General features: G+C 44.0%; 4 long non-coding RNA genes across 4 annotated transcripts; all 4 read left to right on the forward strand.

The window, feature by feature from the left end:
- The first annotated feature begins 10,217 nt into the window (after positions 1 to 10,217).
- On the forward strand, positions 10,218 to 12,208 carry LOC122343429. Its single transcript, XR_006250776.1, has 3 exons — positions 10,218 to 10,272; positions 11,124 to 11,208; positions 12,152 to 12,208. It is a non-coding gene; the product is annotated as an uncharacterized LOC122343429 (long non-coding RNA).
- Positions 12,209 to 13,175: 967 nt separating this feature from the next.
- On the forward strand, positions 13,176 to 15,185 carry LOC122342533. Its single transcript, XR_006250590.1, has 3 exons — positions 13,176 to 13,230; positions 14,084 to 14,168; positions 15,105 to 15,185. It is a non-coding gene; the product is annotated as an uncharacterized LOC122342533 (long non-coding RNA).
- A 978-nt stretch (positions 15,186 to 16,163) lies between these two features.
- LOC122342534 lies at positions 16,164 to 18,309 on the forward strand. Its single transcript, XR_006250591.1, has 3 exons — positions 16,164 to 16,178; positions 17,031 to 17,115; positions 18,053 to 18,309. It is a non-coding gene; the product is annotated as an uncharacterized LOC122342534 (long non-coding RNA).
- A 761-nt stretch (positions 18,310 to 19,070) lies between these two features.
- Positions 19,071 to 21,251, forward strand: LOC122343284. The gene is made up of 3 exons (XR_006250744.1): positions 19,071 to 19,125; positions 19,979 to 20,063; positions 20,995 to 21,251. It is a non-coding gene; the product is annotated as an uncharacterized LOC122343284 (long non-coding RNA).
- Positions 21,252 to 21,579: the final 328 nt, after the last annotated feature.

Genomic DNA, 21,579 nt, shown 5'->3' on the forward strand with positions numbered 1-21,579 from the left:
CTGTTGTACTACAGGCATGAGTAAGTGTCCAACGTGCAAAGTTTCAAATAACTGCCCTGCTCAAAGCACAAATAAATGGAAAAAAAAAAGTACTGAAGGTTGTGAGCTCTGTTTGTTTATTATGCATGATATGTCTTTTGGGGCTGCAGTCTTTGACACACGCGCAATTATGCAAAGCACCCTAAAGTACATGCACCTGAAAATTATTTTCTGTTGAGCAAAATGGTAAAAAAGAGATGAATGAAGCAACTCTGCGTTCAGTTTTCACTCTTGAAAAAGCTGTACACACGAATTTTAAAAACTACAAAACCGCATGAATTGAAACCAGAAATTTGAAGGAGACCCCGTGAAAAGAAAGTTCAGAGTGCATGGTTTTAGAAATGTAAAAACTGTCTGTCAAAACCCTTACTGCACACATCAGTACATTAATTGGGACTCAGCTAGTAGTTCTAACCTTTCTTTATATGACAGCGGTCCTTACATTGCTTGCTTTCTTCTTTTGCCCTCGAACTTCTTACTTGGAGAAAAACAAAAAAAAACACCCAACTTTGGAAATATGAACCTCTGTCCTCTGGCCGACCAACTCGGCTTTGCGTTTTCGCGTAACGGGCCACAAGAGGGAGCCGGTGATTCGTCACAAGCCTTTCTTCACACTTAACAAATACGGAACTTGAGTACTTGAATATTTATTCATGCACGTGTTACTTGGGAATATAGCCAGTAAATTAATCTGAAACAACGTTGAGTCTGATGAGGCTGTGACACGACAGCGGTAGTAAAGTGAACTGCATTTTTCATCCGCTCCACAAGGCGGCAGAGGCGCCTTCAGAGACTTCGAACCCCCGACTGATCAGAAGAAGTAGAAACCTGGGAAGAAAACACGGCAGTTCGCGTCGATGTGAGTTACCTAAACCCCACAGAAACACAAGCACTACACGCGCTCACACAACAAACGTTAGTCGAAACGTGATATTTTGAGGTTATCAGGCAGTCGGTCGATCGTTCAGTCGGCCACAAACACGTTAATAGTGTCGAAATAAATGCAATTATGAAATTCTACATCGAATGCATCGTTGTCGCCGTGTTCACATTTAACGTAAACGATCAACCTCTACTTGGCAGGCGGAGAACATTTGCAACTGTACACGTGTAAAGTGATTGAAAGAACAACACGGTACCGTGTTTTGTGATCAAGTGATGGAGGGTGTGTTTACGTGCTGTCAAACAGTGTGATTGATTAACGAGTCGGACCAATGGGAGTGGGTGACGGCGCCGCCTCTCCTTCCGGATTGGCCGATTTTTTGAAAGGGCGGGAACATTATTAAGCCCAATGATTTGAATCGTTTTGTGAATCATTTGATTCAGAACAGGATTTCGAATCGGATCACTTTGGGGATTCGAATCATTTGATTCAGAACAGGATTTCGAATCGGATCACGTATTGGGATTCGAATCATTTGATTCAGAACAGGATTTAAAAGGGCGTTTTGTGAATCATTTGATTCAAAGCGCGACACCATAGTGTTGCGCGAATAATTGTATCCCCTGTTTTAACCACTTAAACATTGTTTGCTTTAAAGACCATAGAAAAGGTGTATTGAATTTATTTTCTGTACATGAATAGCCTTGAGTGTCTTTAAATGTCACTCCTCCAGTATCACTGGTTATAGATATTTGTCTAAAACATATAGAGTTGTATTATTTTTGTTTTCCATAATTTGTTAAAACAAACTCTAAAGTCTTTATCCATCTGTGTTGCCCCTGCAGAGTAAGAGAGGTGTTGTAACGGAAGCAGAGCTCTGGAGCGTGAGGACAGACACTGACTGTAATGATGGACACGTGCTGAAGGACGGGTGAGGCTTGTTTTGTGTCGTGTTGTGTAGTTGATGCGTAGGTTGCCATCATTTTCTTTCTTTGGGGGTCACTCCTCTAGAAAGCAAATGATGGTAACCTAAGCGGCGGGAGAAGGACGGCGGCTCAAATTTTTATACAGGCAAATTTCAATTTTGAAATCAAGAAGCATAACCCCTGCTGGACATGGTGCCGGGGCTCGGGGGACCGAGCCATCCCCGCCCCTTCATTCACACAGCACACGCCTCCATGCGCGCCATTCACACACGTAACGCGGAGATCCGGCTGGGATTGAACCAGCGACCTCTGAACCCGTGAGGCAGTGCTCTGACCAGTGAGCCACAGATCTCTTGTCGCTGGTCGCGCTGGAACTTGTATGTCACTGTTTGTGTGATATAATACTAGTCTAGTTAAAGCTTTAGCCCCTGTCACAGACAGCCTCAGCGAGATCGAACCGGCAACCTCCGAACCGTGAGGCAGTGCCCTTACCAGTGAGCCACAGACCTCTTGGCGTGAGATGTGCTGGAACTTCTATGTCACCGTTTGTGTGATGGTACAATAAGCTAGTTAAAGCTTTGGCTCTCCTGAATCGTCTACTCAAGGAGCTCCGGCTGGGATCGAACCAACGAGCTCTGAACCGTGAGGCAGCGCTCTTACCTGTGAGCCACAGATCTCTTGGCTCAAGGTGTGCTCTATGCGCGTGTGCGTGTGTGTAGACCCACCCCTCTGAGCATTTTAGCATGTTATCTGTTCACGTAGCTGCAATATCACAAGTGATTTCTTTGATTTATCAGGACAGGCAACAGCTATGGGTGCTTTTGAAACATTGCTTCATTTCAAACACAGACAAGCCCACAAAAAGAGATAGCGGTTAATAAACAGAAGTGCATGCATCCCGCGGGAAGAACATTCTAACTGAGAACATTTCTTATGTCTTACAGGACTCATTTTCAATGATGCCAACCTTCCTTTTTCGAGTTCAGACTCAAGTACATTAAAGTGGATCTGTTTTGTCTCTTTAAGTAAAGGGAGGAAGACAAGCATCAAGCGATTTCCAGTGGATGCCATGACCTCCTCCAGGACAGCTGAAAGCAGCACATCATGCACAAGCTGTGGAATCGTCTGAATCCTTTCTGTCGCAGAGCAGTGGGACTTTCTACTGCAGTTCTCTTTGAGACCACAGGAGGATGCTGCGACCTCCGCGTCCCAGTGATGGGACAGTGGCACATTAACTCTAGACTGAGAAATCAATCTCAATCTGCTGAGGTTGTGTACGCATGCTCTTTTTTTTTTGGATGAGGGATTATTTGAACGCGTAAATCTTTTGAATTTGCTTACCAGCAGTCTAAATTCTGTTGTACTACAGGCATGAGTAAGTGTCCAACGTGCAAAGTTTCAAATAACTGCCCTGCTCAAAGCACAAATAAATGGGAAAAAAATACTGAAGGTTGTGAGCTCTGTTTGTTTATTATGCATGATATGTCTTTTGGGGCTGCAGTCTTTGACACACGCGCAATTATGCAAAGCACCCTAAAGTACATGCACCTGAAAATTATTTTCTGTTGAGCAAAAAATAAAAAAAAAAAAAAAAAAAAAGAGATGAATGAAGCAACTCTGCGTTCAGTTTTCACTCTTGAAAAAAGCTGTGCACACCGAATTTTAAAAACTACAAAACCGCATGAATTGAAACCAGAAATTTGAAGGAGACCCCGTGAAAAGAAAGTTCAGAGTGCATGGTTTTAGAAATGTGTAAAAACTGTCTGTCAAAACCCTTACTGCACACATCAGTACATTAATTGGGACTCAGCTAGTAGTTCTAACCTTTCTTTATATGACAGCGGTCCTTACATTGCTTGCTTTCTTCTTTTGCCCTCGAACTTCTTACTTGGAGAAAAAACAAAACAAAAAAACACCCAACTTTGGAAATATGAACCTCTGTCCTCTGGCGACCAACCTCGGCTTTGTGCTTCGCGTAACGGGCCACAAGAGGGAGCCGGTGATTCGTCACAAGCCTTTCTTCACACTTAACAAATACGGAACTTGAGTACTTGAATATTTATTCATGCACGTGTTACTTGGGAATATAGCCAGTAAATTAATCTGAAACAACGTTGAGTCTGATGAGGCTGTGACACGACAGCCGGTAGTAAAGTGAACTGCATTTTTCATCCGCTCCACAAGGCGGCAGAGGCGCCTTCAGAGACTTCAACCCCGACTGATCAGAAGAAGTAGAAACCTGGGAAGAAAACACGGCAGTTCGCGTCGATGTGAGTTACCTAAACCCCACAGAAACACAAGCACTACACGCGTTCACACAACAAACGTTAGTCGAAACGTGATATTTTGAGGTTATCAGGCAGTCGGTCGATCGTTCAGTCGGCCACAAACACGTTAATAGTGTCGAAATAAATGCAATTATGAAATTCTACATCGAATGCATCGTTGTCGTGTGTTCACATTTAACGTAAACGATCAACCTCTACTTGGCAGGCGGAGAACATTTGCAACTGTACACGTGTAAAGTGATTTAAAGAACAACACGGTACCGTGTTTTGTGATCAAGTGATGGAGGGTGTGTTTACGTGCTGTCAAACAGTGTGATTGATTAACGAGTCGGACCAATGGGAGTGGGTGACGGCGCCGCCTCTCCTTCGGATTGGCTGATTTTTTTGAAAGGGCGGGGAACATTATTAAGCCCAATGATTTGAATCGTTTTGTGAATCAATTTGATTCAGAACAGGATTTCGAATCGGATCACTTTTGGGGATTCGAATCATTTGATTCAGAACAGGATTTCGAATCGGATCACGTATTGGGATTCGAATCATTTGATTCAGAACAGGATTTAAAAGGGCGTTTTGTGAATCATTTGATTCAAAGCGCGACACCATAGTGTTGCGCGAATAATTGTATCCCCTGTTTTAACCACTTAAACATTGTTTGCTTTAAAGACCATAGAAAAGGTGTATTGAATTTATTTTCTGTACATGAATAGCCTTGAGTGTCTTTAAATGTCACTCCTCCAGTATCACTGGTTATAGATATTTGTCTAAAACATATAGAGTTGTATTATTTTTGTTTTCCATAATTTGTTAAAACAAACTCTAAAGTCTTTATCCATCTGTGTTGCCCCTGCAGAGTAAGAGAGGTGTTGACGGAAGCAGAGCTCTGGAGCGTGAGGACAGACACTGACTGTAATGATGGACGTGTGCACGTGAGGCTTGTTTTGTGTCGTGTTGTGTAGTTGATCGTAGGTTGCCATCATTTTCTTTGTGGGGTCACTCCTCTAGAAAGCAAATGATGGTAACCTAAGCGGGCGGGAAGGGACGGCGGCTCAAATTTTTATACAGGCAAATTTCAATTTTGAAATCAAGAAGCATAACCCCTGCTGGACATGGTGCCGGGGCTCGGGGGGGACCCGAGCCATCCCCGTCCCTTCATTCACACAGCACACGCACTCCATGCGCGCCATTCACACGTAACGCTGGAGATCCGGCTGGGATTGAACCAGCAACCTCTGAACCCGTGAGGCAGTGCTCTGACCAGTGAGCCACAGATCTCTTGTCGCTGGTCGCGCTGGAACTTGTATGTCACTGTTTGTGTGATATAATACTAGTCTAGTTAAAGCTTTAGCCCCCCCTGTCACAGACAGCCTCAGCGAGATCGAACCGGCAACCTCCGAACCGTGAGGCAGTGCCCTTACCAGTGAGCCACAGACCTCTTGGCGTGAGATGTGCTGGAACTTCTATGTCACCGTTTGTGTGATGGTACAATAAGCTAGTTAAAGCTTTGGCTCTCCTGAATCGTCTACTCAAGGAGCTCGGCTGGGATCGAACCAACAAGCTCTGAACCGTGAGGCAGCGCTCTTACCTGTGAGCCCCAGATCTCTTGGCTCAAGGTGTGCTCTATGCGCAGCGTGTGTGTAGACCCACCCCCTCTGAGCATTTTAGCATGTTATCTGTTCACGTAGCTGCAATATCACAAGTGATTTCTTTGATTTATCAGGACAGGCAACAGCTATGGGTGCTTTTGAAACATTGCTTCATTTCAAACACAGACAAGCCCCACAAAAAGAGATAGCGGTTAATAAACAGAAGTGCATGCATCCCATGAAGAACATTCTAACTGAGAACATTTCTTATGTCTTACAGGACTCATTTTCAATGATGCCAACCTTCCTTTTTCGAGTTCAGACTCAAGTACATTAAAGTGGATCTGTTTTGTCTTTTGCGAAAGGAAGAAGACAAGCATCAAGCGATTTCCAGTGGATGCCATGACCTCCTCCAGGACAGCTGAAAGCAGCACATCATGCACAAGCTGTGGAATCGTCTGAATCCTTTCTGTCGCAGAGCAGTGGGACTTTCTACTGCAGTTCTCTTTGAGACCACAGGAGGATGCTGCGACCTCCCTGCCCAGTGATGGGACAGTGGCACATTAACTCTAGACTGAGAAATCAATCTCAATCTGCTGAGGTTGTGTACGATGCTCTTTTTTTTTGGATGAGGGATTATTTGAACGCTGTAAATCTTTTGAATTTGCTTACCAGCAGTCTAAATTCTGTTGTACTACAGGCATGAGTAAGTGTCCAACGTGCAAAGTTTCAAATAACTGCCCTGCTCAAAGCACAAATAAATGGAAAAAAGTACTGAAGGTTGTGAGCTCTGTTTGTTTATTATGCATTTTGGGGCTGCAGTCTTTGACACATGCGCGCAATTATGCAAAGCACCCTAAAGTACATGCACCTGAAAATTATTTTCTGTTGAGCAAAATGGTAAAAAGAGATGAATGAAGCAACTCTGCGTTCAGTTTTCACTCTTGAAAAAGCTGTGCACACGAATTTTAAAAACTACAAAACCGCATGAATTGAAACCAGAAATTTGAAGGAGACCCTGTGAAAAGAAAGTTCAGAGTGCATGGTTTTAGAAAAAAAACTGTCTGTCAAAACCCTTACTGCACACATCAGTACATTAATTGGGACTCAGCTAGTAGTTCTAACCTTTCTTTATATGACAGTGGTCCTTACATTGCTTGCTTTCTTCTTTTTGCCCCTGAACTTCTTACTTGGAGAAAAACAAAACAAAAAAAAAAAAAACACCCAACTTTGGAAATATGAACCTCTGTCCTCTGAACCCTACTCGGCTTTGCGTTTTCGCGTAACGGGCCACAAGAGGGAGCCGGTGATTCGTCACAAGCCTTTCTTCACACTTAACAAATACGGAACTTGAGTACTTGAATATTTATTCATGCACGTGTTACTTGGGAATATAGCCAGTAAATTAATCTGAAACAACGTTGAGTCTGATGAGGCTGTGACACGACAGCTGGTAGTAAAGTGAACTGCATTTTTCATCCGCTCCACAAGGCGGCAGAGGCGCCTTTCAGAGACTTCGAACCCCGACTGATCAGAAGAAGTAGAAACCTGGGAAGAAAACACGGCAGTTCGCGTCGATGTGAGTTACCTAAACCCCACAGAAACACAAGCACTACACGCGTTCACACAACAAACGTTAGTCGAAACGTGATATTTTGAGGTTATCAGGCAGTCGGTCGATCGCTCAGTCGACCACAAACACGTTAATAGTGTCGAAATAAATGCAATTATGAAATTCTACATCGAATGCATCGTTGTCGCCGTGTTCACATTTAACGTAAACGATCAACCTCTACTTGGCAGGCGGAGAACATTTGCAACTGTACACATGTAAAGTGATTTAAAGAACAACACGGTACCGTGTTTTGTGATCAAGTGATGGAGGGTGTGTTTACGTGCTGTCAAACAGTGTGATTGATTAACGAGTCGGACCAATGGGAGTGGGTGACGGCGCCGCCTCTCCTTCCGGATTGGCTGATTTTTTTGAAAGGGCGGGAACATTATTAGTTGAACCAATGATTTGAATCGTTTCGTGAATCATTTGATTCAGAACAGGATTCGAATCGGATCACTTTTGGGGATTCGAATCGTTTGATTCAAAACAGGATTTCGAATCGGATCACGTATTGGGATTCGAATCATTTGATTCAGAACAGGATTTAAAAGGGCGTTTTGTGAATCATTTGATTCAAAGCGCGACACCATAGTGTTGCGCGAATAATTGTATCCCCTGTTTTAACCACTTAAACATTGTTTGCTTTAAAGACCATAGAAAAGGTGTATTGAATTTATTTTCTGTACATGAATAGCCTTGAGTGTCTTTAAATGTCACTAAAACAGTATCACTGGTTATAGATATTTGTCTAAAATATATAGAGTTGTATTACTTTTGTTTTCCATAATTTGTTAAAACAAACTCTAAAGTCTTTATCCATCTGTGTTGCCCCTGCAGAGTAAGAGAGGTGTTGAACGGAAGCAGAGCTCTGAGCGTGAGGACAGACACTGGCTGTAATGATGGACACGTGCTGAAGGACGGGTGAGGCTTGTTTTTGTGTCGTGTTGTGTAGTTGATGCGTAGGTTGCCATCATTTTCTTTGTGGGGTCACTCCTCTAGAAAGCAAATGATGGTAACCTAAGCGGGCGAGGAAGGACGGCGGCTCAAATTTTTATACAGGCAAATTTCAATTTTTGAAATCAAGAAGCATAACCCCTGCTGGACATGGTGCCGGGGCTCGGGGGACCGAGCCATCCCCGTCCCTTCATTCACACAGCACACGCACTCCATGCGCGCCATTCACACGTAACGCGGAGATCCGGCTGGGATTGAACCAGCAACCTCTGAACCCGTGAGGCAGTGCTCTGACCAGTGAGCCACAGATCTCTCTTGTCGCTGGTCGTGCGCTGGAACTTGTCACTGTTTGTGTGATATAACACTAGTCTAGTTAAAGCTTTAGCCCCCTGTCACAGACAGCCTCAGCGAGATCGAACCGGCAACCTCCGAACCGTGAGGCAGTGCCTTACCAGTGAGCCACAGATCTCTTGGCGTGAGATGTGCTGGAACTTCTATGTCACTGTTTGTTTGATGGTACAATAAGCTAGTTAAAGCTCGGGCTCTCCTGAATCGTCTACTCAAGGAGCTCCGGCTGGGATCGAACCAACAAGCTCTACCTGCAGAGCCTTACCTGTGAGCCCACAGCTCTCTTGGCTCAAGGTGTGCTCTATGCGTGTGCGTGTGTATAGAGACACCCCTCTCTGAACATTTTAGCATGTTATCTGTTCACATAGCTGCAACATCACAAGGGATTTCTTTGATTTATTAGGACAGACAACAACTATGGTGCTTTTGAAACATTGCTTCATTTCAAACACAGACAAGCCCACAAAAAGAGAAAGCGGTTAATAAACAGAAGTGCATGCATCCCGCGGGAAGAACATTCTAACTGAGAACATTTCTTATGTCTTACAGGACTCATTTTCAATGATGCCAACCTTCCTTTTTCGAGTTCAGACTGAAGTACATTAAAGTGGATCTGTTTTGTCTTTGCGAAAGGAAGAAGACAAGCATCAAGCGATTTCCAGTGGATGCCATGACCTCCTCCAGGACAGCTGAAAGCAGCACATCATGCGCAAGCTGTGGAATCGTTTGAATCCTCTCTGTCGCAGAGCTTAAGCATCCAAGTGCAATGTTTCAAATAACTGCCCTGCTCAAAGCACAAATTAAATGGAAAAAGACATACAAATCGCTGAAGGTGTGTGAGCTCTGTTTGTTTATTATGCATCATATGTCTTTTGGCGTTGCAGTCTTTGTCACAGGCATGAGTAATTCCAAGCAAAGTTTCAAAAAGCACTGCTTAAAGCACATGCACCTGAAAATCATTTTCTGTTTGAGCAATAATGGTAAAAGTAAAAAAAAGAGATGAATGAAGCAACTCTGCGTTCAGTTTTCACTCTTGAAAAAGCTGTGCACACCGAATTTTAAAAACTACAAAACCGTATGAATTAAAACCAGAAATTTGAAGGAGACCCTGTGAAAAGAAAGTTCAGAGTACATGATTTAAAAAAACAAAAAACAAAACCCTTACTGCACACATCACTACATTAATTGGGACTCACTAGTAGTAGTTTATATGACAGTGGTCCTTACATTGCTTGCTTTCTTCTTTTTCCCCTTGAACGTCTTACTTTGGAAAAAAAAAAAAAAAAAAAACACCCAACTTTGAAATATGAACTCGCCTCGCAACTGCGCTTTTTTGCGTAACGGGCCACAAGAGGGAGCCGGTGATTCGTCACAAGCCTTTATTCACACTTAACAAATACGGAACTTGAGTACTTGAATATTTATTCACGCACGTGTTACTTGGGAATATAGCCAGCAAATTAATTTGAAACAACGTTGAGTCTGATGAGGCTGTGACACGACAGCTGGTAGTAAAGTGAACTGCGTTTTTCATCCGCTCCACAAGGCGGCAGAAGCGCCTTTCAGAGACTTCAACCCCGACTGATCAGAAGAAGTAGAAACCTGGGAAGAAAACACGACAGTTCGCGTCAATGTGAGTTACCGAAAGCTCCCATAAACACAAGCACTACACGCGTTCACACAGCAAACGTTAGTCGTAAACGTGATATTTTGAGGTTATCAGGCAGTCGGTCGATCGTTCAGTCGACCACAAACACGTTAATAGTGTTGAAATAAATGCAGTTCTGAAATTGTAAATCGAATGCATCGTTGTCGCCGTGTTCGCATCTAACGTAAACGATCAAACTCTACTTGGCAGGCGGAGAACATTTGCAACTGAACACATGTAAAGTGATTTAAAGAACAATACGGTACCGTGTTTTGTGTTCAAGTGATGAAGGGTGTGTTTACGTGCTGTCAAACAGTGTGATTGATTAACGAGTCGGACCAATGGGAGTGGGACGACGGCGCCGCCTCTCCTTCCGGATTGGCTGTTTTTTAAAAGGGCCGGGAACATTATTAGTTGAACCAAGTGATTTGAATCGTATCGCGAATCATTTGATTCAGAACAGGATTTCGAAGCGCGTTTTGAGAATCGTTTGATTCAAAACGCGATGCCGAATCGGATCACGTATTGGGATTCGAATCATTTGAGTCAGAACCGGATTTGAAAGGGCGTTTTGTGAATCATTTGATTCAAAGCGCGACATCAGAGTGTTGCGCGAATAATTGCATCCCCTATTTTAACCACTTAAACATTTTTTGCTTTAAAGACCGTAGAAAAGGTGTAGTGAATTTGTTTTGTGTACCTGAATAGTATCTTGGCATGTTTGTCTAAAACATATAGAATTGTATTATTTTTGTTTTCCATAATGTGTTAAAACCAACTCTTCTGGTCCACGCGACATGAAATTAAAGTCTTTATCCATCTGTGTTGCCCTGCAGAGTAAGAGAGGTGTTGAACGGAAGCAGAGCTCTGGAGCGTGAGGACAGACAGTGGCTGTAATGATGGACGTGTGCTGAAGGACAGGTGAGGCTTGTTTTGTGTCGTGTTGTGTAGTTGATGCGTAGGTTGCCATCATTTTCTTTTTGGGGGGTCACTCCTCTAGAAAGCAAATGATGGTAACCTAAGCTGGCGCGGGAAGGGACGGCGGCTCAAATTTTTATACAGGCAAATTTCAATTTTGAAATCAAGAAGCATAACCCTGCTGGACATGGTGCCGGGGCTCGGGGGGGACCCGAGCCATCCCCCGTCCCTTCATTCACACAGCACACGCACTCCATGCGCGCGCCATTCACACGTAACGCGGAGATCCGGCTGGGATTGAACCAGCAACCTCTGAACCCGTGAGGCAGTGCTCTGACCAGTGAGCCACAGATCTCTTGTCGTCCGTCGTGCCGGAACTTGTATTTGTGTGACATAACACTAGTCTATAGTTAAAGCTTTAGCCCTCCTGTCACAGACAGCCTCGGCGAGCTCGAACCGGCAACCTCCGAACCGTGAGGCAGTGCCCTTACCAGTGAGCCACAGATCTCTTGGAGTGAGATGTGCTGGAACTTGTATTTCACTGTTTGTTTGACGGTACGATAATAAGCTAGTTAAAGGTCGGGCTCCCCTGAATCGTCTGCACAAAGAGCTCCGGCTGGGTTCGAACCAACAAGCTCTGAACCGTGAGGCGGCGCTCTTACCTGTGAGCCACGCAGCTCTCTTGGCTCAAGGTGTGCTGTATGCGTGTGCGTGTGTATAGAGACGCCCCTCTGAACATTTTAGCATGTTATCTGTTCACATAGCTGCAACATCACGGGGGATCTATTTGATTCATTAGGACAGACAACAACTATGGGTGCTTTTGAAACATTGCTTCATTTCAAACACGGACAACCCCGCAAAAAGAGAAAGCGGTTAATAAACAGAAGTGCATGCATCCCATGGGAAGAACATTCTAACTGAGAACATTTCTTATGTCTTACAGGACTCATTTTCAATGATGCCACCCTTCCTTTTTCGTGTTCAGACTGAAGTACGTTAAAGGTGGATCTGTTTTGTCTTTTGCGAAAAGGAAGAAGACGAGCATCAAGTGATTTCCAGTGGATGCCATGACCTCCTCCAGGACAGCTGAAAGCAGCACATCATGCGCAAGCTGTGGAATCGTTTGAATCTCTCTCTGTCGCGTCTTAAGCATCCAAGTGCAATGTTTCAAATAACTGCCCTGCTCAAAGCACAAATTAAATGGAAAAAAGACATACAAACGCTGAAGGTTGTGAGCTCTGTTTGTTTATTATGCATCATATGTCTTTTGGCGTTGCAGTCTTTGTCACACGCTCAATTAAGCAAAGCACCTTAAAGCACATGCACCTGAAAATCATTTTCTGTTGAGCAAAATGCACCCTAAAGTAAAAAAAAAAAAAAAAAGAGATGAATGAAGCAACTCTGCGTTCAGTTTTCACTCTTGAAAAAGCTGTGCACACCGAATTTTAAAACTACGAAACCGTATGAATTAAAACCAGAAATTTGAAGGAGACCCTGTGAAAAGAAAAGTTCAGAGTACATGATTTAAAAAAAACAAAAAACAAAACCCTTACTGCACACATCACTACATTAATTGGGACTCCACTAGTAGTTTATATGACAGTGGTCCTTACATTGCTTGCTTTCTTCTTTTTCCCTTGAACGTCTTACTTGGGAAAAAAAAAACCAAAAACACCCAACTTCTGAAATATGAACTTCTGCCTCGGCAACCTGCGCTTTTTGCTGCGTAACGGGCCACAAGAGGGAGCCGGTGATTCGTCACAAGCCTTTATTCACACTTAACAAATACGGAACTTGAGTACTTGAATATTTATTCACGCACGTGTTACTTGGGAATATAGCCAGCAAATTAATTTGTAACAACGTTGAGTCTGATGAGGCTGTGACACGACAGCTGGTAGTAAAGTGAACTGCGTTTTTCATCCGCTCCACAAGGCGGCAGAAGCGCCTTTCAGAGACTTGAACCCCGACTGATCAGAAGAAGTAGAAACCTGGGAAGAAAACACGACAGTTCGCGTCAATGTGAGTTACCGAAAGCTCCCATAAACACAAGCACTACACGCGCGTTCACACAGCAAACGTTAGTCGTAAACGTGATATTTTGAGGTTATCAGGCAGTCGGTCGATCGTTCAGTCGACCACAAACACGTTAATAGTGTTGAAATAAATGCAGTTCTGAAATTGTAAATCGAATGCATCGTTGTCGCCGTATTCGCATCTAACGTAAACGATCAAACTCTACTTGGCAGGCGGAGAACATTTGCAACTGAACACATGTAAAGTGATTTAAAGAACAATACGGTACCGTGTTTTGTGTTCAAGTGATGAAGGGTGTGTTTACGTGCTGTCAAACAGTGTGATTGATTAACGAGTCGGACCAATGGGAGTGGACGACGGCGCCGCCTCTCCTTCGGATTGGCTGTTTTTTAAAAGGGCGGGAACATTATTAGTTGAACCAAGTGATTTGAATCGTATCGCGAATCATTTGATTCAGAACAGGATTTCGAAGCGCGTTTTGAGAATCGTTTGATTCAAAACGCGATGCCGAATCGGATCACGTATTGGGATTCGAATCATTTGAGTCAGAACCGGATTTGAAAGGGCGTTTTGTGAATCATTTGATTCGGAAAGCGCGACATCAGAGTGTTGCGCGAATAATTGCATCCCCTATTTTAACCACTTAAACATTTTTTGCTTTAAAGACCGTAGAAAAGGTGTAGTGAATTTGTTTTGTGTACCTGAATAGTATCTTGGCATGTTTGTCTAAAACATATAGAATTGTATTATTTTTGTTTTCCATAATGTGTTAAAACCAACTCTTCTGGTCCACGCGACATGAAATTAAAGTCTTTATCCATCTGTGTTGCCCCTGCAGAGTAAGAGAGGTGTTGAACGGAAGCAGAGCTCTGGAGCGTGAGGACAGACAGTGGCTGTAATGATGGACGTGTGCTGAAGGACGGGTGAGGCTTGTTTTGTGTCGTGTTGTGTAGTTGATGCGTAGGTTGCCATCATTTTCTTTTTGGGGGGTCACTCCTCTAGAAAGCAAATGATGGTAACCTAAGCGGGCGGGGAAGGGACGGCGGCTCAAATTTTTTATACAGGCAAATTTCAATTTTTGAAATCAAGAAGCATAACCCCCGCTGGACATGGTGCCGGGCTCGGGGGACCCGAGCCATCCCCGTCCCTTCATTCACACAGCACACGCACTCCATGCGCGCCATTCACACGTAACGCGGAGATCCGGCTGGGATTGAACCAGCAACCTCTGAACCCGTGAGGCAGTGCTCTGACCAGTGAGCCACAGATCTCTTGTGTCGTCCGTCGTGCCGGAACTTGTATTTGTGTGACATAACACTAGTCTATAGTTAAAGCTTTAGCCCTCCTGTCACAGACAGCCTCGGCGAAAGCTCGAACCGCAACCTCCGAACCGTGAGGCAGTGCCCTTACCAGTGAGCCACAGATCTCTTGGAGTGAGGCGTGCTGGAACTTGTATTTCACTGTTTGTTTGACGTTACGATAAGCTAGTTAAAGGTCGGGCTCCTGAATCGTCTGCACAAAGAGCTCCGGCTGGGTTCGAACCAACAAGCTCTGAACCGTGAGGCGGCGCTCTTACCTGTGAGCCACGCAGCTCTCTTGGCTCAAGGTGTGCTGTATGCGTGTGCGTGTGTATAGAGACGCCCCTCTGAACATTTTAGCATGTTATCTGTTCACATAGCTGCAACATCACGGGGGATCTATTTGATTCATTAGGACAGACAACAACTATGGGTGCTTTTGAAACATTGCTTCATTTCAAACACGGACAACCCCCAAAAAGAGAAAGCGGTTAATAAACAGAAGTGCATGCATCCCGCGGGAAGAACATTCTAACTGAGAACATTTCTTATGTCTTACAGGACTCATTTTCAATGATGCCACCCTTCCTTTTTCGTGTTCAGACTGAAGTACGTTAAGGTGGATCTGTTTTGTCTTTTGCGTAAAGGAAGAAGACGAGCATCAAGTGATTTCCAGTGGATGCCATGACTCCTCCTCGGGACAGCTGAAAGCAGCACATCATGCGCAAGCTGTGGAATCGTTTGAATCCTCTCTGTCGCGTCTTAAGCATCCAAGTGCAATGTTTCAAATAACTGCCCTGCTCAAAGCACAAATTAAATGGAAAAAAAGACATACAAACGCTGAAGGTTGTGAGCTCTGTTTGTTTATTATGCATCATATGTCTTTGGGCGTTGCAGTCTTTGTCACACGCTCAATTAAGCAAAGCACCTTAAAGCACATGCACCTGAAAATCATTTTCTGTTGAGCAAAATGGTAAAAAAAAAAAAAAAAAGAGATGAATGAAGCAACTCTGCGTTCAGTTTTCACTCTTGAAAAAAGCTGTGCACACCGAATTTTAAAAACTACGAAACCGTATGAATTAAAACCAGAAATTTGAAGGAGACCCTGTGAAAAGAAAAGTTCAGAGTACATGATTTAAAAAAAACAAAAAACAAAACCCTTACTGCACACATCACTACATTAATTGGGACTCCACTAGTAGTTTATATGACAGTGGTCCTTACATTGCTTGCTTTCTTCTTTTTCCCCTTGAACGTCTTACTTGGGGAAAAAAAAAAAAAAAAAAAAACACCCAACTTCTGAAATATGAACCGCCTCGGCTTTGCGTTTTCGCGTAACGGGCCACAAGAGGGAGCCGGTGATTCGTCACAAGCCTTTATTCACACTTAACAAATACGGAACTTGAGTACTTGAATATTTATTCACGCACGTGTTACTTGGGAATATAGCCAGCAAATTAATTTGTAACAACGTTGAGTCTGATGAGGAGGCTGTGACACGACAGCTGGTAGTAAAGTGAACTGCGTTTTTCATCCGCTCCACAAGGCGGCAGAAGCGCCTTTCAGAGACTTCGAACCCCCGACTGATCAGAAGAAGTAGAAACCTGGGAAGAAAACACGACAGTTCGCGTCAATGTGAGTTACCGAAAGCTCCCATAAACACAAGCACTACACGCGTTCACACAGCAAACGTTAGTCGAAACGTGATATTTTGAGGTTATCAGGCAGTCGGTCGATCGTTCAGTCGACCACAAACACGTTAATAGTGTTGAAATAAATGCAGTTCTGAAATTGTAAATCGAATGCATCGTTGTCGCCCGTATTTCGCATCTAACGTAAACGATCAAACTCTACTTGGCAGGCGGAGAACATTTGCAACTGAACACATGTAAAGTGATTTAAAGAACAATACGGTACCGTGTTTTGTGTTCAAGTGATGAAGGGTGTGTTTACGTGCTGTCAAACAGTGTGATTGATTAACGAGTCGGACCAATGGGAGTGGACGACGGCGCCGCCTCTCCTTCCGGATTGGCTGTTTTTAAAAGGGCGGGAACATTATTAGTTGAACCAAGTGATTTGAATCGTATCGCGAATCATTTGATTCAGAACAGGATTTCGAAGCGCGTTTTGAGAATCGTTTGATTCAAAACGCGATGCCGAATCGGATCACGTATTGGGATTCGAATCATTTGAGTCAGAACCGGATTTGAAAGGGCGTTTTGTGAATCATTTGATTCGAAAGCGCGACATCAGAGTGTTGCGCGAATAATTGCATCCCCTATTTTAACCACTTAAACATTTTTTTGCTTTAAAGACCGTAGAAAAGGTGTAGTGAATTTGTTTTGTGTACCTGAATAGTATCTTGGCATGTTTGTCTAAAACATATAGAATTGTATTATTTTTGTTTTCCATAATGTGTTAAAACCAACTCTTCTGGTCCACGCGACATGAAATTAAAGTCTTTATCCATCTGTGTTGCCCCTGCAGAGTAAGAGAGGTGTTGAGCGGAAGCAGAGCTCTGGAGCGTGAGGACAGACAGTGGCTGTAATGATGGACGTGTGCTGAAGGACGGGTGAGGCTTGTTTTGTGTCGTGTTGTGTAGTTGATGCGTAGGTTGCCATCATTTTCTTTTTGGGGGGTCACTCCTCTAGAAAGCAAATGATGGTAACCTAAGCGGGCGGGGAAGGGACGGCGGCTCAAATTTTTATACAGGCAAATTTCAATTTTTGAAATCAAGAAGCATAACCCCCGCTGGACATGGTGCCGGGGCTCGGGGGGGACCCGAGCCATCCCCGTCCCTTCATTCACACAGCACACGCACTCCATGCGCGCCATTCACACGTAACGCGGAGATCCGGCTGGGATTGAACCAGCAACCTCTGAACCCGTGAGGCAGTGCTCTGACCAGTGAGCCACAGATCTCTTGTCGTCCGTCGTGCCGGAACTTGTATTTGTGTGACATAACACTAGTCTATAGTTAAAGCTTTAGCCCTCCTGTCACAGACAGCCTCGGCGAGCTCGAACCGGCAACCTCCGAACCGTGAGGCAGTGCCCTTACCAGTGAGCCACAGATCTCTTGGAGTGAGGCGTGCTGGAACTTGTATTTCACTGTTTGTTTGGCGTTACGATAAGCTAGTTAAAGGTCGGGCTCCCCTGAATCGTCTGCACAAAGAGCTCCGGCTGGGTTCGAACCAACAAGCTCTGAACCGTGAGGCGGCGCTCTTACCTGTGAGCCACGCAGCTCTCTTGGCTCAAGGTGTGCTGTATGCGTGTGCGTGTGTATAGAGACGCCCCTCTGAACATTTTAGCATGTTATCTGTTCACATAGCTGCAACATCACGGGGGATCTATTTGATTCATTAGGACAGACAACAACTATGGGTGCTTTTGAAACATTGCTTCATTTCAAACACGGACAACCCGCAAAAAGAGAAAGCGGTTAATAAACAGAAGTGCATGCATCCCGCTGGAAGAACATTCTAACTGAGAACATTTCTTATGTCTTACAGGACTCATTTTCAATGATGCCACCCTTCCTTTTTCGTGTTCAGACTGAAGTACGTTAAGGTGGATCTGTTTTGTCTTTTGCGAAAGGAAGAAGACGAGCATCAAGTGATTTCCAGTGGATGCCATGACCTCCTCCGGGACAGCTGAAAGCAGCACATCATGCGCAAGCTGTGGAATCGTTTGAATCCTCTCTGTCGCGTCTTAAGCATCCAAGTGCAATGTTTCAAATAACTGCCCTGCTCAAAGCACAAATTAAATGGAAAAAAAGACATACAAACGCTGAAGGTTGTGAGCTCTGTTTGTTTATTATGCATCATATGTCTTTGGGCGTTGCAGTCTTTGTCACACGCTCAATTAAGCAAAGCACCTTAAAGCACATGCACCTGAAAATCATTTTCTGTTGAGCAAAATGGTAAAAAAAAAAAAAAAAAAAAAAAAAAAGAGATGAATGAAGCAACTCTGCGTTCAGTTTTCACTCTTGAAAAAGCTGTGCACACCGAATTTTAAAAACTACGAAACCGTATGAATTAAAACCAGAAATTTGAAGGAGACCCTGTGAAAAGAAAAGTTCAGAGTACATGATTTAAAAAAAACAAAAAACAAAACCCTTACTGCACACATCACTACATTAATTGGGACTCCACTAGTAGTTTATATGACAGTGGTCCTTACATTGCTTGCTTTCTTCTTTTTCCCCTTGAACGTCTTACTTGGAAAAAAAAAAAAAAAAAAAACACCCAACTTCTGAAATATGAACCGCCTCGGCTTTGCGTTTTCGCGTAACGGGCCACAAGAGGGAGCCGGTGATTCGTCACAAGCCTTTATTCACACTTAACAAATACGGAACTTGAGTACTTGAATATTTATTCACGCACGTGTTACTTGGGAATATAGCCAGCAAATTAATTTGTAACAACGTTGAGTCTGATGAGGCTGTGACACGACAGCTGGTAGTAAAGTGAACTGCGTTTTTCATCCGCTCCACAAGGCGGCAGAAGCGCCTTTCAGAGACTTGAACCCCGACTGATCAGAAGAAGTAGAAACCTGGGAAGAAAACACGACAGTTCGCGTCAATGTGAGTTACCGAAAGCTCCATAAACACAAGCACTACACGCGTTCACACAGCAAACGTTAGTCGAAAGCGTGATATTTTGAGGTTATCAGGCAGTCGGTCGATCGTTCAGTCGACCACAAACACGTTAATAGTGTTGAAATAAATGCAGTTCTGAAATTGTAAATCGAATGCATCGTTGTCGCCCGCGTACTCGCATCTAACGTAAACGATCAAACTCTACTTGGCAGGCGGAGAACATTTGCAACTGAACACATGTAAAGTGATTTAAAGAACAATACGGTACCGTGTTTTGTGTTCAAGTGATGAAGGGTGTGTTTACGTGCTGTCAAACAGTGTGATTGATTAACGAGTCGGACCAATGGGAGTGGACGACGGCGCCGCCTCTCCTTCCGGATTGGCTGTTTTTAAAAGGGCCGGGAACATTATTAGTTGAACCAAGTGATTTGAATCGTATCGCGAATCATTTGATTCAGAACAGGATTTCGAAGCGCGTTTTGAGAATCGTTTGATTCAAAACGCGATGCCGAATCGGATCACGTATTGGGATTCGAATCATTTGAGTCAGAACCGGATTTGAAAGGGCGTTTTGTGAATCATTTGATTCGAAAGCGCGACATCAGAGTGTTGCGCGAATAATTGCATCCCCTATTTTAACCACTTAAACATTTTTTGCTTTAAAGACCGTAGAAAAGGTGTAGTGAATTTGTTTTGTGTACCTGAATAGTATCTTGGCATGTTTGTCTAAAACATATAGAATTGTATTATTTTTGTTTTCCATAATGTGTTAAAACCAACTCTTCTGGTCCACGCGACATGAAATTAAAGTCTTTATCCATCTGTGTTGCCCCTGCAGAGTAAGAGAGGTGTTGAACGGAAGCAGAGCTCTGGAGCGTGAGGACAGACAGTGGCTGTAATGATGGACGTGTGCTGAAGGACGGGTGAGGCTTGTTTTGTGTCGTGTTGTGTAGTTGATGCGTAGGTTGCCATCATTTTCTTTTTGGGGGGTCACTCCTCTAGAAAGCAAATGATGGTAACCTAAGCGGGCGAGAAGGGACGGCGGCTCAAATTTTTATACAGGCAAATTTCAATTTTTGAAATCAAGAAGCATAACCCCGCTGGACATGGTGCGGGGCTCGGGGGACCCGAGCCATCCCGTCCCCTTCATTCACACAGCACACGCACTCCATGCGCGCCATTCACACGTAACGCGGAGATCCGGCTGGGATTGAACCAGCAACCTCTGAACCCGTGAGGCAGTGCTCTGACCAGTGAGCCACAGATCTCTTGTCGTCCGTCGTGCGGAACTTGTATTTGTGTGACATAACACTAGTCTATAGTTAAAGCTTTAGCCCTCCTGTCACAGACAGCCTCGCGAGCTCGAACCGGCAACCTCCGAACCGTGAGGCAGTGCCCTTACCAGTGAGCCACAGATCTCTTGGAGTGAGGCGTGCTGGAACTTGTATTTCACTGTTTGTTTGACGTTACGATAAGCTAGTTAAAGGTCGGGCTCCCCTGAATCGTCTGCACAAAGAGCTCCGGCTGGGTTCGAACCAACAAGCTCTGAACCGTGAGGCGGCGCTCTTACCTGTGAGCCACGCAGCTCTCTTGGCTCAAGGTGTGCTGTATGCGTGTGCGTGTGTATAGAGGCGCCCCTCTGAACATTTTAGCATGTTATCTGTTCACATAGCTGCAACATCACGGGGGATCTATTTGATTCATTAGGACAGACAACAACTATGGGTGCTTTTGAAACATTGCTTCATTTCAAACACGGACAACCCCGCAAAAAGAGAAAGCGGTTAATAAACAGAAGTGCATGCATCCCGCGGGAAGAACATTCTAACTGAGAACATTTCTTATGTCTTACAGGACTCATTTTCAATGATGCCACCCTTCCTTTTTCGTGTTCAGACTGAAGTACGTTAAGGTGGATCTGTTTTGTCTTTTGCGAAAGGAAGAAGACGAGCATCAAGTGATTTCCAGTGGATGCCATGACCTCCTCCGGGACAGCTGAAAGCAGCACATCATGCGCAAGCTGTGGAATCGTTTGAATCCTCTCTGTCGCGTCTTAAGCATCCAAGTGCAATGTTTCAAATAACTGCCCTGCTCAAAGCACAAATTAAATGGAAAAAAAGACATACAAACGCTGAAGGTTGTGAGCTCTGTTTGTTTATTATGCATCATATGTCTTTGGGCGTTGCAGTCTTTGTCACACGCTCAATTAAGCAAAGCACCTTAAAGCACATGCACCTGAAAATCATTTTCTGTTGAGCAAAATGGTAAAAAAAAAAAAAAAAAAAAAAAAAGAGATGAATGAAGCAACTCTGCGTTCAGTTTTCACTCTTGAAAAAGCTGTGCACACCGAATTTTAAAAACTACGAAACCGTATGAATTAAAACCAGAAATTTGAAGGAGACCCTGTGAAAAGAAAAGTTCAGAGAGTACATGATTTAA

Source organism: Puntigrus tetrazona, chromosome 4 (assembly GCF_018831695.1).
Source record: "Puntigrus tetrazona isolate hp1 chromosome 4, ASM1883169v1, whole genome shotgun sequence".
Taxonomy (NCBI): Eukaryota; Metazoa; Chordata; class Actinopteri; order Cypriniformes; family Cyprinidae; genus Puntigrus; species Puntigrus tetrazona.